The sequence below is a fragment of the Schistocerca gregaria genome, chromosome 6, assembly GCF_023897955.1.
Source record: "Schistocerca gregaria isolate iqSchGreg1 chromosome 6, iqSchGreg1.2, whole genome shotgun sequence".
In the NCBI taxonomy this organism is placed as follows: Eukaryota; Metazoa; Arthropoda; class Insecta; order Orthoptera; family Acrididae; genus Schistocerca; species Schistocerca gregaria.
This window is the reverse complement of record NC_064925.1, coordinates 583087762-583104662: the sequence shown is the minus strand read 5'-3', so window position 1 is coordinate 583104662 and position 16901 is coordinate 583087762.

Sequence of the window (16901 nt, the reverse complement as noted above, 5' to 3'; positions counted from 1 at the left end):
GTCCTAGCTCATGTCCAAGGCACCAAAGCCAGCTAAAAAGTCAATAATCGATACCTAAAACATGAATTGTACTACTCCTTACTGGCTATTACATCAACTTAGAAGCTTCATCTGTGTTCTACTATGTTGCTTTTAGTGTCTCTGCATACCGCAGCACGCGACATAGCTGTGCAGACCATAAGTACTAGCGTTTCAGAGAGAAGAGCGGCCAATGTGACGATCTGGCTTTAAGTCGATTCGATAACAAATGACGAAAACGGACGGATTTCTAAGGTTTTTACTACATATGAACACTTTTCACATTCTCCCGTGCAACTCGGCTGCTAGTCCTCCTTTCATGCAGAATCGTAAGGTCCTAGCTCATGTCCAAGGCACCAAAGCCAGCTAAAAAGTCAATAATCGATACCTAAAACATGAATTGTACTACTTCTTACTGGCTATTACATCAACTTAGAAGCTTCATCTGTGTTCTACTATGGTGCTTTTACTCTCTCCACATACCGCAGCACGCGACATAGCTTTGCAGACGATAAGTACAACCGTTTCAGTGAGAAGAGCGGCCAATGTGACGATCTGGCTTTAAGTCGATTCGATAACAAATGATGAAAACGGACGGATTTCTAAGGTTTTTATTACATATGAACAGTTTTCACATTCTCCCGTGTAACTGGGCTGCAAGTCCTCCTTTCATGCAGAATGTTAAGGTCCTAGCTCATGTTCAAGGCACCAAAGCCAGCTAAAAAGTCAATAATCGATACCTAAAACATGAATTGGATTACTTCTTACTGGCTATTACATCAACTTAGATGCTTCATCTGTGTTCTACTATGGTGATTTTAGTGTCTCCGCATACCGCAGCACGCGACATAGCTTTGCAGACGATAGGTACAAGCGTTTCAGAGAGAAGAGCGGCCAATGTGACGGTCTGGCTTTAAGTCGATTCGATAACAAATGACGAAAACGGACGGATTTCTCTGGTTTTTACTACATATGAACACTTTTCACATTCTCCCGTGGAACTCGGCTGCTAGTCCTCCTTCCATGCAGAATCTTAAGGTCCTAGCTCATGTCCAAGGCACCAAAGCCAGCTAAAAAGTCAATAATCGATACCTAAAACTCGAATTGTACTACTTCTTACTGGATATTACATCAACTTGGAAGCTTCATCTGTGTTCTACTGTGGTGATTTTAGTGTCTCCGCATACCGCAGCACGTGACATAGCTTTGCAGACGATAAGTACAACCGTTTCAGAGAAAAGTGCGGCCAATTTGACGATCTGGCTTTAAGTCGATTCGATAACAAATGACGAAAACGGACGGATTTCTCAGGTTTTTACTACATATGAACACTTTTCACATTCTCCCTTGCAACTCGGCTGCTAGTCCTCCTTTCATGCAGAATCTTAAGGTCCTAGCCCATGTCCAAGGCACCAAAGCCAGCTAAAAAGTCAATAATCAATACCTAAAACTTGAATTGTACTACTTCTTACTGGCTATTACATCAACTTAGAAGCTTCATCTCTGTTCTACTATGGTGCTTTTAGTGTCTCCACATATCGCAGCACGCGACATAGCTTTGTAGACGATAAGTACAACCGTTTCAGAGAGAAGAGAGGCCAATGTGACGATCTGGCTTTAAGTCGATTCGATAACAAATGACGAAAACGGACGGATTTCTCAGGTTTTTACTACATATGAACACTTTTCACATTCTCCCGTGCAAATCGGCTGCTAGTCCTCCATCATGCAAAATCTTAAGTTCCTAGCTCGTGTCCAAGGCCCAAAGAAGGGTAAAAAGTCAATAACCGATACCTAAAACTTTAATTGTACTACTTCTTACTGGCTATTACATCAACTTAGAAGCTTCATCTCTGTTCTACTATGGTGCTTTTAGTGTCTCCACATATCGCAGCACGCGACATAGCTTTGTAGACGATAAGTACAACCGTTTCAGAGAGAAGAGCGGCCAATGTGACGATCTGGCTTTAAGTAGGTTCGATAACAAATGACAAAAGCGGACGGATTTCTCAGGTTTTTACTACATATGAACACTTTTCTCATTCTCCCGTGCAACTCGGCTGCTAGTCCTCCTTTCATGCAGAATCTTAATGTCCTAGCTCATGTCCAAGGCACCAAAGCCAGCTAAAAAGTCAATAATCGATACCTAAAACTTGAATTGTACTACATCTTACTGGGTATTACATCAACTTAGAAGATTCATCTGTGTTCTACTATTGTGCTTTTAGTGTCTCCGCATACCGCAGCACGCGACATAGCTTAGCAGACGATAAGTACAAGCGTTTCAGAGACGAGAGTGGCCAATGTGACGATCTGGCTTTAAGTAGATTCGATAACAAATGACGAAAGCGGAAGGATTTGTCACGTTTTTACTACATATGAACACTTTTCTCATTCTCCCGTGCAACTCGGCTGCTAGTCCTCCTTTCATGCAGAATCATAAGGTCCTAGCTCATGTCCAATGCACCAAAGCCAGGTAAAATTCAATAATCGATACCTAAAACTTGAATTGTACTACTTCTTACTGGCTATTACATCAACTTAGAAGCTTCATCTGTGTTCTACTATGGTGCTTTTAGTGTCTCCGCATACCGCAGCACGCGACATAGCTTTGCAGACGATAAGTACAACCGTTTCAGAGAGAAGAGCGGCCAATGTGACGATCTGGCTTTAAGTCGATTCGATAACAAATGACGAAAACGGACGGATTTCTCAGGTTTTTACTACATATGAACACTTTTCACATACTCCCGTGCAACTCGGCTGCTAGTCCTCCTTTCATACAGAATGTCAAGGTCCTAGCTCATGTCCAAGGCACCAAAGCCAGCTAAAAAGTCAATAATCGATACCTAAAACTTGAATTGGACTACTTCTTACTGGTTATTACATCAACTTAGAAGCTTCATCTGTGTTCTACTGTGGTGATTTTAGTGTCTCCAGATCCCGCAGCACGTGACATACCTTTTGCAGACGATAAGTACAACCGATTCAGAGAGGAGAGCGGCAAATGTAACGATCTGGCTTTAAGTCGATTCGATAACAAATGACGAAAACGGACGGATTTCTCAGGTTTTTACTACATATGAACACTTTTCACATTCTCCCGTGCAAATCGGCTGCTAGTCCTCCTTTCATGCAGAATGTTAAGGTCCTACCTCATGTCCAAGGCACCAAAGCCAGCTAAAAAGTCAATAATCGATACCTAAAATTGAATTGTACTACTTCTTCCTGGCTATTACATCAACTTAGAAGCTTCATCTGTGATCTACTATGGTGCTTTTAGTGTCTCAGCATACCGCAGCACGCGAAATAGTTTTGCAGACGATAAGTACAACCGTTTCAGAGAGAAGAGCGGCCAATGTGACGATCTGGCTTGAAGTCGATTCGATAACAAATGACGAAAACGGACCGATTTCTCAGGTTTTTACTACATATGAACACTTTTCATATTCTCCCGTGCAACTCGGCTGCTAGTCCTCCTTTCATGCAGAATCTTAAGGTCCTAGCTCATGTCCAAGTCACCAAAGCCAGCTAAAAAGTCAATAACCGATACCTAAAACTTGAATTGGACTACTTCTTACTGGCTATTCCTTCAACTTAGAAGCTTCATCTGTATTCTACTATGGTGCTTTTAGTGTCTCCGCAAATCGCAGCACCCGACATAGCTTTGCAGACGATAAGTACAACCGTTTCAGAGAGAAGAGCGGCCAATGTGACGATCTGGCTTTAAGTCGATCCGATAACAAATGACGAAAGTGGACGGATTTCTCAGGTTTTTACTACATATGGACACTTTTCTCATTCTCCCGTGCAACTCGGCTGCTAGTCCTCCTTTCATGCAGAATCATAAGGTCCTAGCTCATGTCCAATGCACCAAAGCCAGGTAAAATTCAATAATCGATACCTAAAACTTGAATTGTACTACTTCTTACTGGCTATTACATCAACTTAGAAGCTTCATCTGTGTTCTACTATGGTGATTACAATGTCTCCGCATACCGCAGCACGCGACATAGCTTTGCAGACGAGAAGTACAACCGTTTCAGAGAGAAGAGCGGCCAATGTGACGATCTGGCTTTAAGTCGATTCGATAACAAATGACGAAAGTGGACGGATTTCTCAGGTTTTTACTACATATGGACACTTTTCTCATTCTCAAGTGCAACTCGGCTGCTAGTCCTCCTTTCATGCAGAATCATAAGGTCCTAGCTCATGTCCAAGGCACCAAAGCCAGCTAAAAAGTCAATAATCGATACCTAAAACTTGAATTGTACTACTTCTTACTGGCTATTACATTAACTTAGAAGCTTCATCTGTGTTCTACTATGGTGCTTTTCGTGTCTCCGCATACCGCAGCACGCGACATAGCTTTGCAATCGATAAGTACAACCGTTTCAGAGAGAAGAGCGGCCAATGTGACGATCTGGCTTTAAGTCGATTCGATAACAAATGACGAAAACGGACCGATTTCTCAGGTTTTTACTACATATGAACACTTTTCATATTCTCCCGTGCAACTCAGCTGCTAGTCCTCCTGTCGTGCAGAATCTTAAGGTCCTAGCTCATGTCCAAGGCACCAAAGCCAGCTAAAGATAAATATTCAATACCTAAAACTTGAATTGTACTACTTCTTACTGGCTATTACATCAACTTAGAAGCTTGATCTGTGTTCTACTATGGTGCTTTTAGTGTCTCAGCATACCGCATCACGCGACATAGCTTTGCAGACGATAAGTACAACCGTTTCAGAGAGAAGAGCGGCCAATGTGACGATCTGGCTTTAAGTCGATTCGATAACAAATGACGAAAACGGACGGATTTCTCAGGTTTTTACTACATATGAACACTTTTCACATTCTCGCGTGCAACTCGGCTGCTAGTCCTCCTTTCATGCAGAATCTTAAGGTCCTAGCTCATATCCAAGGCACCAAAGCCAGCTAAAATGTCAATAATCGATACCTAAAATTTGAATTGTACTACTTCTTACTGGATATTACATCAACTTAGAAGCTTCATCTGTGTTATACTGTGGTGATTTTAGTGTCTCCGCATACCGCTGCACGTGACATAGCTTTGCAGACGATAAGTACAACCGATTCAGAGAGGAGAGCGGCCAATGTGACGATCTGGCTTTAAGTCGATTCGATAACAAATGACGAAAACGGACGGATTTCTCAGGTTTTTACTACATATGAACACTTTTCACATTCTCCCGTGCAACTCGGCTGCTAGTCCTCCTTTCATGCAGAATGTTAAGGACCTAGCTCATGTCCAAGGCACCAAAGCCAGCTAAAAAGTCAATAATCGATACCTAAAACTTGAATTGTACTACGTCTTACTGGGTATTACATCAACTTAGAAGCTTCATGTGTGTTCTACTATGGTGCTTTTAGTGTCTCCGCATATCGCAGCACGCGAAATAGCTTTGTAGACGATAAGTACAACCGTTTCAGAGAGAAGAGCGGCCAATGTGACGATCTGGCTTTAAGTCGATTCGATAACAAATGACGAAAGTGGACGGATTTCTCAGGTTTTTACTACATATGAACACTATTTTCATTCTCCCGTGCAACTCGGCTGCTAGTCCCCCTTTCATGCAGAATCATAAGGTCCTAGCTCATGTCCAAGGCACCAAAGCCAGCTAAAAAGTCAATAATCGATACCTAAAACTTGAATTGTACTACTTCTTACTGGCTATTACATCAACTTAGAAGCTTCATCTGTGTTCTACTATGGTGCTTTTCGTGTCTCCGCATACCGCAGCACGCGACATAGCTTTGCAATCGATAAGTACAACCGTTTCAGAGAGAAGAGCGGCCAATGTGACGATCTGGCTTTAAGTCGATTCGATAACAAATGACGAAAACGGACCGATATCTCAGGTTTTCACTACATATGAACACTTTTCATATTCTCCCGTGCAACTCGGCTGCTAGTCCTCCTGTCGTGCAGAATCTTAAGGTCCTAGCTCATGTCCAAGGCACCAAAGCCAGCTAAAAAGTCCATAATCAATACCTAAAACTTGAATTGTACTACTTCTTACTGGCTATTACATCAACTTAGAAGCTTCATCTGTGTTCTACTACTCTGCTTTTAGTTTCTCCGCATACCGCAGCAGGCGACATAGTTTTGCAGACGATAAGTACAACCGTTTCAGAGAGAAGAGCGGCCAATGTGACGATCTGGCTTTAAGTCAATTCGATAACAAATGACGAAAACTGACGGATTTCTCAGGTTTTTACTACATATGAACACTTGACACTTTCTCCCGTGCAACTCGGATGCTAGTCCTCCTTTCATGCTGAATCTTAAGGTCCTAGCTCATGTCCAAGGCACCAAAGCCAGCTAAAGATCAATATTCAATACCTAAAACTTGAATTGTACCACTTCTTACTGGCTATTACATCAACTTAGAAGCTTGATCTGTGTTCTACTATGGTGCTTTTAGTGTCTCAGCATACCGCAGCACTCGACATAGCTTTGCAGACGATAAGTACAACCGTTTCAGAGAGAAGAGCGGCCAATGTGACGATCTGGCTTTAAGTCGATTCGATAACAAATGACGAAAACGGACGGATTTCTCAGGTTTTTACTACATATGAACACTTTTCACATTCTCGCGTGCAACTCGGCTGCTAGTCCTCCTTTCATGCAGAATCTTAAGGTCCTAGCTCATGTCCAAGGCACCAAAGCCAGCTAAAATGTCAATAATCGATACCTAAAATTTGAATTGTACTACTTCTTACTGGATATTACATCAACTTAGAAGCTTCATCTGTGTTCTACTGTGGTGATTTTAGTGTCTCCGCATACCGCTGCACGTGACATAGCTTTGCAGACGATAAGTACAACCGATTCAGAGAGGAGATCGGCCAATGTGACGATCTGGCTTTAAGTAGATTCGATAACAAATGACGAAAACGGACGGATTTCTCAGGTTTTTACTACATATGAACACTTTTCACATTCTCCCGTGCAACTCGGCTGCTAGTCCTCCTTTCATGCAGAATGTTAAGGACCTAGCTCATGTCCAAGGCACCAAAGCCAGCTAAAAAGTCAATAATCGATACCTAAAACTTGAATTGTACTACGTCTTACTGGGTATTATATCAACTTAGAAGCTTCATCTGTGTTCTACTATGGTGCTTTTAGTGTCTCCGCATATCGCAGCACGCGACATAGCTTTGTAGACGATAAGTACAACCGTTTCAGAGAGAAGAGCGGCCAATGTGACGATCTTGCTTTAAGTAGATTCGATAACAAATGACGAAAGCGGACGGATTTCTCATGTTTTTACTACATATGAACACTTTTCTCATTCTCCCGTGCAACTCGGCTGCTAGTCCTTCTTTCATGCAGAATCTGAAGGTCCTAGCTCATGTCCAAGGCACCAAAGCCAGCTAAAAAGTCAATAATCGATACCTAAAACTTGAATTGGATTACTTCTTACTGGCTATTACATCAACTTAGTAGCTTCATCTGTGTTCTACTATGGTGCTTTTAGTGTCTCCGCATATCGCAGCACGCGACATAGCTTTGTAGACGATAAGTACAACCGTTTCAGAGAGAAGAGCGGCCAATGTGACGATCTGGCTTTAAGTCGATTCGATAACAAATGACGAAAGCGGACGGATTTCTCAGGTTTTTACTACATATGAACACTTTTCTCATTCTCCCGTGCAACTCGGCTGCTATTCCTCCTTTCATGCAGAATCATAAGGTCCTAGCTGATGTCCAAGGCACTAAAGCCAGCTAAAACGTCAATAATCGATACCTAAAACTTGAATTGTACTACTTCTTACTGGCTATAACATCAACTTAGAAGCTTCATCTGTGTTATACTATGGTGCTTTTAGTGTCTCCGCATACCACAGCACGCGACATAGCTTTGCAATCGATAAGTACAACCGTTTCAGAGAGAAGAGCGGCCAATGTGGCGATCTGGCTTTAAATCGATTCGATAACAAATGACGAAAACGGACGGATTTCTCAGGATTTTACTACATATGAACAGTTTACACATTCTCCCGTGCAACTCGGCTGCTAGTCCTCCTTTCATGCTGAATCTTAAGGTCCTAGCTCATGTCCAAAGCACCAAAGCCTGCTAAAGATCAATATTCAATACCTAAAACTTGAATTGTACTACTTCTTACTGGATATTACATCAACTTAGAAGCTTCATCTTTGTTCTACTGTGGTGATTTTAGTGTCTCCGCATACCGCAGCACGTGACATAGCTTTGCAGGCGATAAGAACAACCGATTCAGAGAGAATAGCGGCCAATGTGAAGATCTGGCTTTAAGTCGATTCGACAACAAATGACGAAAACGGACGGATTTCTCAGGTTTTTACTACATATGAACACTTTACACATTCTCCCGTGCAACTCGGCTGCTAGTCCCCCTATCATGCAGAATGTTAAGGTCCTAGCTCATGTCCAAGGCACCAAAGCCAGCTAAAAAGTCAATAATCGATACCTAAAACTTGAATTGTACTACGTCTTACTGTGTATTACATCAACTTAGAAGCTTCATCTGTGTTCTACTACGGTGCTTTTAGTGTCTCCACATACCGCAGCACGCGACATAGCTTTGCAGACGAAAAGTACAAGCGTTTCAGAGAGAAGATCGGAAAATGTGACGATCTGGCTTTAAGTCGATTCGATAACAAATGACGAAAACGGACGTATTTCTCAGGTTTTTACTACATTTGAACACTTTTCACATTCTCCCGTGCAACTCGGCTGCTAGTCCTCCTTTCATGCTGAATATTAGGGTCCTAGCTCATGTCCAAGGAACCAAAGCCAGCAAAAAATTCAATATTCAATACCTAAAACTCGAATTTTACTACTTCTTACTGGCTATTACATCAACTTAGAAGCTTCATCTGTATTCTACTATGGTGCCTTTAGTGTCTCAGCATACCGCAGCACGCGACATAGCTTTGCAGACGATAAGTACAAGTGTTTCAGAGAGAAGAGCGGCCAATGTGACGATCTGGCTTTAAGTCGATTCGATAACAAATGACGAAAACGGACGGATTTCTCAGGTTTTTACTGCATTTGAAAACTTTCCACATTCTCCCGTGCAACTCGGCTGCTAGTCCTCCTTTCATGCTGAATATTAAGGTCCTAGCTCATGTCCAAGGCACAAAATCCAGCAAAAAATTCAATATTCAATACCTAAAACTCGAATTTTACTATTTCTTACTGGCTATTACATCAACTTAGAAGCTTCATCTGTGTTCTACTATGGTGCCTTTAGTGTCTCAGCATACCGCAGCACGCGACATAGCTTTGCAGACGATAAGTACAAGTGTTTCAGAGAGAAGAGCGGCCAATGTGACGATCTGGCTTTAAGTCGATTCGATAACAAATGACGAAAACGGACGGATTTCTCAGGTTTTTACTGCATTTGAACACTTATCACATTCTCCCGTGCAACTCGGCTGCTAGTCCTCCTTTCATGCAGAATCTTAACGTCCTAGCTCATGTCCAAGGCACCAAAGCCAGCTAAAAAGTCAATAATCGTACCTAAAACTTGAATTGTACTACTTCTTACTGGCTATTCCATCAACTTAGAAGCTTCATCTGTGTTCTACTATGGTGCTTTTAGTATGTCCGCAAATCGCAGCACGCGAAATAGCTTTGCAGACGATAAGTACAACCGTTTCAGAGAGAAGAGCGGCCAATGTGACGATCCGGCTTTAAGTAGATTCGATAACAAATGACGAAAGCGGACGGATTTGTCAGGTTTTTACTACATATGAACACTTTTCTCATTCTCCCGTGCAACTCGGCTGCTAGTCCTCTTTTCATGCAGAATCATAAGGTCCTAGCTCATGCACAATGCACCAAAGCCAGGTAAAATTGAATAATCGATACCTAAAACTTGAATTGTACTACTTCTTACTGGCTATTACATCAACTTAGAAGCTTCATCTGTGTTCTACTATGGTGATTTTAGTGTCTCCGCATACCGCAGCACGCGACATAGCTTTGCAGACGATAAGTACAACCGTTTCAGAGAAAAGAGCGGAAAATGTGACGATCTGGCTTTAAGTCGATTCGATAACAAATGACGAAAACGGACGGATTTCTCAGGTTATTACTACATATGAACACTTTTCACATTCTCCCGTGCAACTCGGCTGCTAGTCCTCCTTTCATACAGAATAATAAGGTCCTAGCTCATGTCCAAGGCACCAAAGCCAGCTAAAAAGTCAATAATCCATACCTAAAACTTGAATTGGACTACTTCTTACTGGTTATTACATCAACTTAGAAGCTTCATCTGTGTTCTACTGTGGTGATTTTAGTGTCTCCAGATCCCGCAGCACGCGACATAGCTTTGTAGACGATAAGTACAACCGATTCAGAGAGGAGAGCGGCCAATGTGACGATCTGGCTTTAAGTCGATTCGATAACAAATGACGAAAACGGACGTATTTCTCAGGTTTTTACTACATATGAACACTTTTCACATTCTCCCGTGCAACTCGGCTACTAGTCCTCCTTTCATGCAGAATGTTAAGGTCCTAGGTCATGTCCAAGGCACCAAAGCCAGCTATAAAGTCAATAATCGATACCTAAAACTTGAATTGTACTACGTCTTACTGGGTATTACATCAACTTAGAAGCTTCATCTGTGTTCTACTATGGTGCTTTTAGTGTCTCCACATACCGCAGCACGCGACATAGCTTTGCAGACGATAAGTACAACCGTTTCAGAGAGAAGAGCGGCCAATGTGACGATCTGGCTTTAAGTCGATTCGATAACAAATGACGAAAACGGACGGATTTCTCAGGTTTTTACTACATATGAACACTTTTCACATTCTCCCGTGCAAATCGGCTGCTAGTCCTCCTTTCATGCAGAATGTTAAGGTCCTACCTCATGTCCAAGGCACCAAAGCCAGCTAAAAAGTCAATAATCGATACCTAAAATTGAATTGTACTACTTCTTCCTGGCTATTACATCAACTTAGAAGCTTCATCTGTGTTCTACTATGGTGCTTTTAGTGTCTCAGCATACCGCAGCACGCGAAATAGTTTTGCAGACGATAAGTACAACCGTTTCAGAAAGAAGAGCGGCCAATGTGACGATCTGGCTTTAAGTCGATTCGATAACAAATGACGAAAACGGACCGATTTCTCAGGTTTTTACTACATATGAACACTTTTCATATTCTCCCGTGCAACTCGGCTGCTAGTCCTCCTTTCATGCAGAATGTTAAGGTCCTAGGTCATGTCCAAGGCACCAAAGACAGCTAAAAAGTCAATAATCGTACCTAAAACTTGAATTGTACTACTTCTTACTGGCTATTCCATCAACTTAGAAGCTTCATCTGTGTTCTACTATGGTGCTTTTAGTGTCTCCGCAAATCGCAGCACGCGACATAGCTTTGCAGACGATAAGTACAACCGTTTCAGAGAGAAGAGCGGCCAATGTGACGATCTGGCTTTAAGTAGATTCGATAACAAATGACGAAAGCGGACGGATTTGTCAGGTTTTTACTACATATGAACACTTTTCTCATTCTCCCATGCAACTCGGCTGCTAGTCCTCCTTTCATGCAGAATCATAAGGTCCTAGCTCATGTCCAATGCACCAAAGCCAGGTAAAATTCAATAATCGATACCTAAAACTTGAATTGTACTACTTCTTACTGGCTATTACATCAACTTAGAAGCTTCATCTGTGTTCTACTATGGTGCTTTTAGTGTCTCCGCATACCGCAGCACGCGACATAGCTTTGCAGACGATAAGTACAACCATTTCAGAGAGAAGAGCGGAAAATATGGCGATCTGGCTTTAAGTCGATTCGATAACAAATGACGAAAACGGACGGATATCTCAGGTTTTTACTACATATGAACACTTTTCACATTCTCCCGTGCAACTCGGCTGCTAGTCCTCCATTCATACAGAATGTTAAGGTCCTAGCTCATGTCCAAGGCACCAAAGCCAGCTAAAAAGTCAATAATCGATACCTAAAACTTGAATTGGACTACTTCTTACTGGTTATTACATCAACTTAGAAGCTTCATCTGTGTTCTACTGTGGTGATTTTAGTGTCTCCAGATCCCGCAGCACGTGACATAGCTTTGCAGACGATAAGTACAACCGATTCAGAGAGGAGAGCGGCCAATGTGACGATCTGGCTTTAAGGCGATTCGATAACAAATGACGAAAACGGACGTATTTCTCAGGTTTTTACTACATATGAACACTTTTCACATTCTCCCGTGCAACTCGGCTGCTAGTCCTCCTTTCATGCAGAATGTTAAGGTATTAGGTCATGTCCAAGGCACCAAAGCCAGCTATAAAGTCAATAATCGATACCTAAAACTAGAATTGTACTACGTCTTACTGGGTATTACATCAACTTAGAAGCTTCATCTGTGTTCTACTATGGTGCTTTTAGTGTCTCCGCATACCGCAGCACGCGACATAGCTTTGCAGACGATAAGTACAACCGTTTCAGAGAGAAGAGCGGCCAATGTGACGATCTGGCTTTAAGTCGATTCGATAACAAATGACGAAAGTGGACGGATTTCTCTGGTTTTTACTACATATGAACACTTTTCTCATTCTCCCGTGGAACTCGGCTGCTAGTCCTCCTTTCATGCAGAATCATAAGGTCCTAGCTCATGTCCAAGGCAACAAAGCCAGCTAAAAAGTCAATAATCGATACCTAAAACTTGAATTGTACTACTTCTTACTGGCTATTACATCAACTTAGAAGCTTCATCTGTGTTCTACTATGGTGCTTTTCGTGTCTCCGCATACCGCAGCACGCGACATAGCTTTGCAATCGATAAGTACAACCGTTTCAGAGAGAAGAGCGGCCAATGTGACGATCTGGCTTTAAGTCGATTCGATAACAAATGACGAAAACGGACGGATTTCTCAGGTTTTTACTACATATGAACACTTTTCACATTCTCCCGTGCAAATCGGCTGCTAGTCCTCCTTTCATGCAGAATGTTAAGGTCCTACCTCATGTCCAAGGCACCAAAGCCAGCTAAAAAGTCAATAATCGATACCTAAAATTGAATTTTACTACTTCTTCCTGGCTATTACATCAACTTAGAAGCTTCATCTGTGTTCTGCTATGGTGCTTTTAGTGTCTCAGCATACCGCAGCACGCGAAATAGTTTTGCAGACGATAAGTACAACCGTTTCAGAGAGAAGAGCGGCCAATGTGACGATCTGGCTTTAAGTCGATTCGATAACAAATGACGAAAACGGACTGATTTCTCAGGTTTTTACTACATATGAACACTTTTCATATTCTCCCGTGCAACTCGGCTGCTAGTCCTCCTTTCATGCAGAATCTTAAGGTCCTAGCTCATGTCCAAGGCACCAAAGCCAGCTAAAAAGTCAATAATCGATACCTAAAACTTGAATTGTACTACTTCTTACTGGCTATTCCATCAACTTAGAAGCTTCATCTGTGTTCTACTATGGTGCTTTTAGTGTCTCTGCAAATCGCAGCACGCGACATAGCTTTGCAGACGATAAGTACAACCGTTTCAGAGAGAAGAGCGGCCAATGTGACGATCTGGCTTTAAGTCGGTTCGATACCAAATAACGAAAACGGACCGATTTCTCAGGTTTTTACTACATAGGAACACTTTTCACATTCTCCCGTGCAACTCGGCTGCTAGTCCTCCTTTCATGCAGAATCTTAAGGTCCTAGCTCATGTCCAAGGCACCAAAGCCAGCTAAAAAGTCAATAATCGTACCTAAAACTTGAATTGAACTACTTCTTACTGGCTATTACATCAACTTAGAAGCTTCATCTGTGTTCTGCTATGGTGCTTTTAGTGTCTCCGCATACCGCAGCACGCGACATAGCTTTGCAGACGATAAGTACAACCGTTTCAGAGAGAAGAGCGGAAAATGTGACGATCAGGCTTTAAGTCGATTCGATAACAAATGACGAAAACGGACGGATTTCTCAGGTTATTACTACATATGAACACTTTTCACATTCTCCCGTGCAACTCGGCTGCTAGTCCTCCTTTCATACAGAATAATAAGGTCCTAGCTCATGTCCAAGGCACCAAAGCCAGCTAAAAAGTCAATAATCCATACCTAAAACTTGAATTGGACTACTTCTTACTGGTTATTACATCAACTTAGAAGCTTCATCTGTGTTCTACTGTGGTGATTTTAGTGTCTCCAGATCCCGCAGCACGTGACATAGCTTTGCAGACGATAAGTACAACCGATTCAGAGAGGAGAGCGGCCAATGTGACGATCTGGCTTTAAGTCGATTCGATAACAAATGACGAAAACGGACGTATTTCTCAGGTTTTTACTACATATGAACACTTTTCACATTCTCCCGTGCAACTCGGCTACTAGTCCTCCTTTCATGCAGAATGTTAAGGTCCTAGGTCATGTCCAAGGCACCAAAGCCAGCTATAAAGTCAATAATCGATACCTAAAACTTGAATTGTACTACGTCTTACTGGGTATTACATCAACTTAGAAGCTTCATCTGTGTTCTACTATGGTGCTTTTAGTGTCTCCACATACCGCAGCACGCGACATAGCTTTGCAGACGATAAGTACAACCGTTTCAGAGAGAAGAGCGGCCAATGTGACGATCTGGCTTTAAGTAGATTCGATAACAAATGACGAAAGTGGACGGATTTCTCAGGTTTTTACTACATATGAACACTTTTCTCATTCTCCCGTGCAACTCGGCTGCTAGTCCTCCTTTCATGCAGAATCATAAGGTCCTAGCTCATGTCCAAGGCACCAAAGCCAGCTAAAAAGTCAATAATCGATACCTAAAACTTGAATTGGACTACTTCTTACTGGTTATTACATCAACTTAGAAGCTTCATCTGTGTTCTACTGTGGTGATTTTAGTGTCTCCAGATCCCGCAGCACGTGACATAGCTTTGCAGACGATAAGTACAACCGATTCAGAGAGGAGAGCGGCCAATGTGACGATCTGGCTTTAAGGCGATTCGATAACAAATGACGAAAACGGACGTATTTCTCAGGTTTTTACTACATATGAACACTTTTCACATTCTCCCGTGCAAATCGGCTGCTAGTCCTCCTTTCATGCAGAATGTTAAGGTATTAGGTCATGTCCAAGGCACCAAAGCCAGCTATAAAGTCAATAATCGATACCTAAAACTAGAATTGTACTACGTCTTACTGGGTATTACATCAACTTAGAAGCTTCATCTGTGTTCTACTATGGTGCTTTTAGTGTCTCCGCATACCGCAGCACGCGACATAGCTTTGCAGACGATAAGTACAACCGTTTCAGAGAGAAGAGCGGCCAATGTGACGATCTGGCTTTAAGTCGATTCGATAACAAATGACGAAAGTGGACGGATTTCTCTGCTTTTTACTACATATGAACACTTTTCTCATTCTCCCGTGCAACTCGGCTGCTAGTCCTCCTTTCATGCAGAATCATAAGGTGCTAGCTCATGTCCAAGGCAACAAAGCCAGCTAAAAAGTCAATAATCGATACCTAAAACTTGAATTGTACTACTTCTTACTGGCTATTACATCAACTTAGAAGCTTCATCTGTGTTCTACTATGGTGCTTTTCGTGTCTCCGCATACCGCAGCACGCGACATAGCTTTGCAATCGATAAGTACAACCGTTTCAGAGAGAAGAGCGGCCAATGTGACGATCTGGCTTTAAGTCGATTCGATAACAAATGACGAAAACGGACGGATTTCTCAGGTTTTTACTACATATGAACACTTTTCACATTCTCCCGTGCAAATCGGCTGCTAGTCCTCCTTTCATGCAGAATGTTAAGGTCCTACCTCATGTCCAAGGCACCAAAGCCAGCTAAAAAGTCAATAATCGATACCTAAAATTGAATTTTACTACTTCTTCCTGGCTATTACATCAACTTAGATGCTTCATCTGTGTTCTACTATGGTGCTTTTAGTGTCTCAGCATACCGCAGCACGCGAAATAGTTTTGCAGACGATAAGTACAACCGTTTCAGAGAGAAGAGCGGCCAATGTGACGATCTGGCTTTAAGTCGATTCGATAACAAATGACGAAAACGGACCGATTTCTCAGGTTTTTACTACATATGAACACTTTTCATATTCTCCCGTGCAACTCGGCTGCTAGTCCTCCTTTCATGCAGAATCTTAAGGTCCTAGCTCATGTCCAAGGCACCAAAGCCAGCTAAAAAGTCAATAATCGATACCTAAAACTTGAATTGTACTACTTCTTACTGGCTATTCCATCAACTTAGAAGCTTCATCTGTGTTCTACTATGGTGCTTTTAGTGTCTCTGCAAATCGCAGCACGCGACATAGCTTTGCAGACGATAAGTACAACCGTTTCAGAGAGAAGAGCGGCCAATGTGACGATCTGGCTTTAAGTCGGTTCGATACCAAATAACGAAAACGGACCGATTTCTCAGGTTTTTACTACATAGGAACACTTTTCACATTCTCCCGTGCAACTCGGCTGCTAGTCCTCCTTTCATGCAGAATCTTAAGGTCCTAGCTCATGTCCAAGGCACCAAAGCCAGCTAAAAAGTCAATAATCGTACCTAAAACTTGAATTGAACTACTTCTTACTGGCTATTACATCAACTTAGAAGCTTCATCTGTGTTCTGCTATGGTGCTTCTAGTGTCTCCGCATACCGCAGCACGCGACATAGCTTTGCAGACGATAAGTACAACCGTTTCAGAGAGAAGAGCGGAAAATGTGACGATCAGGCTTTAAGTCGATTCGATAACAAATGACGAAAACGGACGGATTTCTCAGGTTATTACTACATATGAACACTTTTCACATTCTCCCGTGCAACTCGGCTGCTAGTCCTCCTTTCATACAGAATAATAAGGTCCTAGCTCATGTCCAAGGC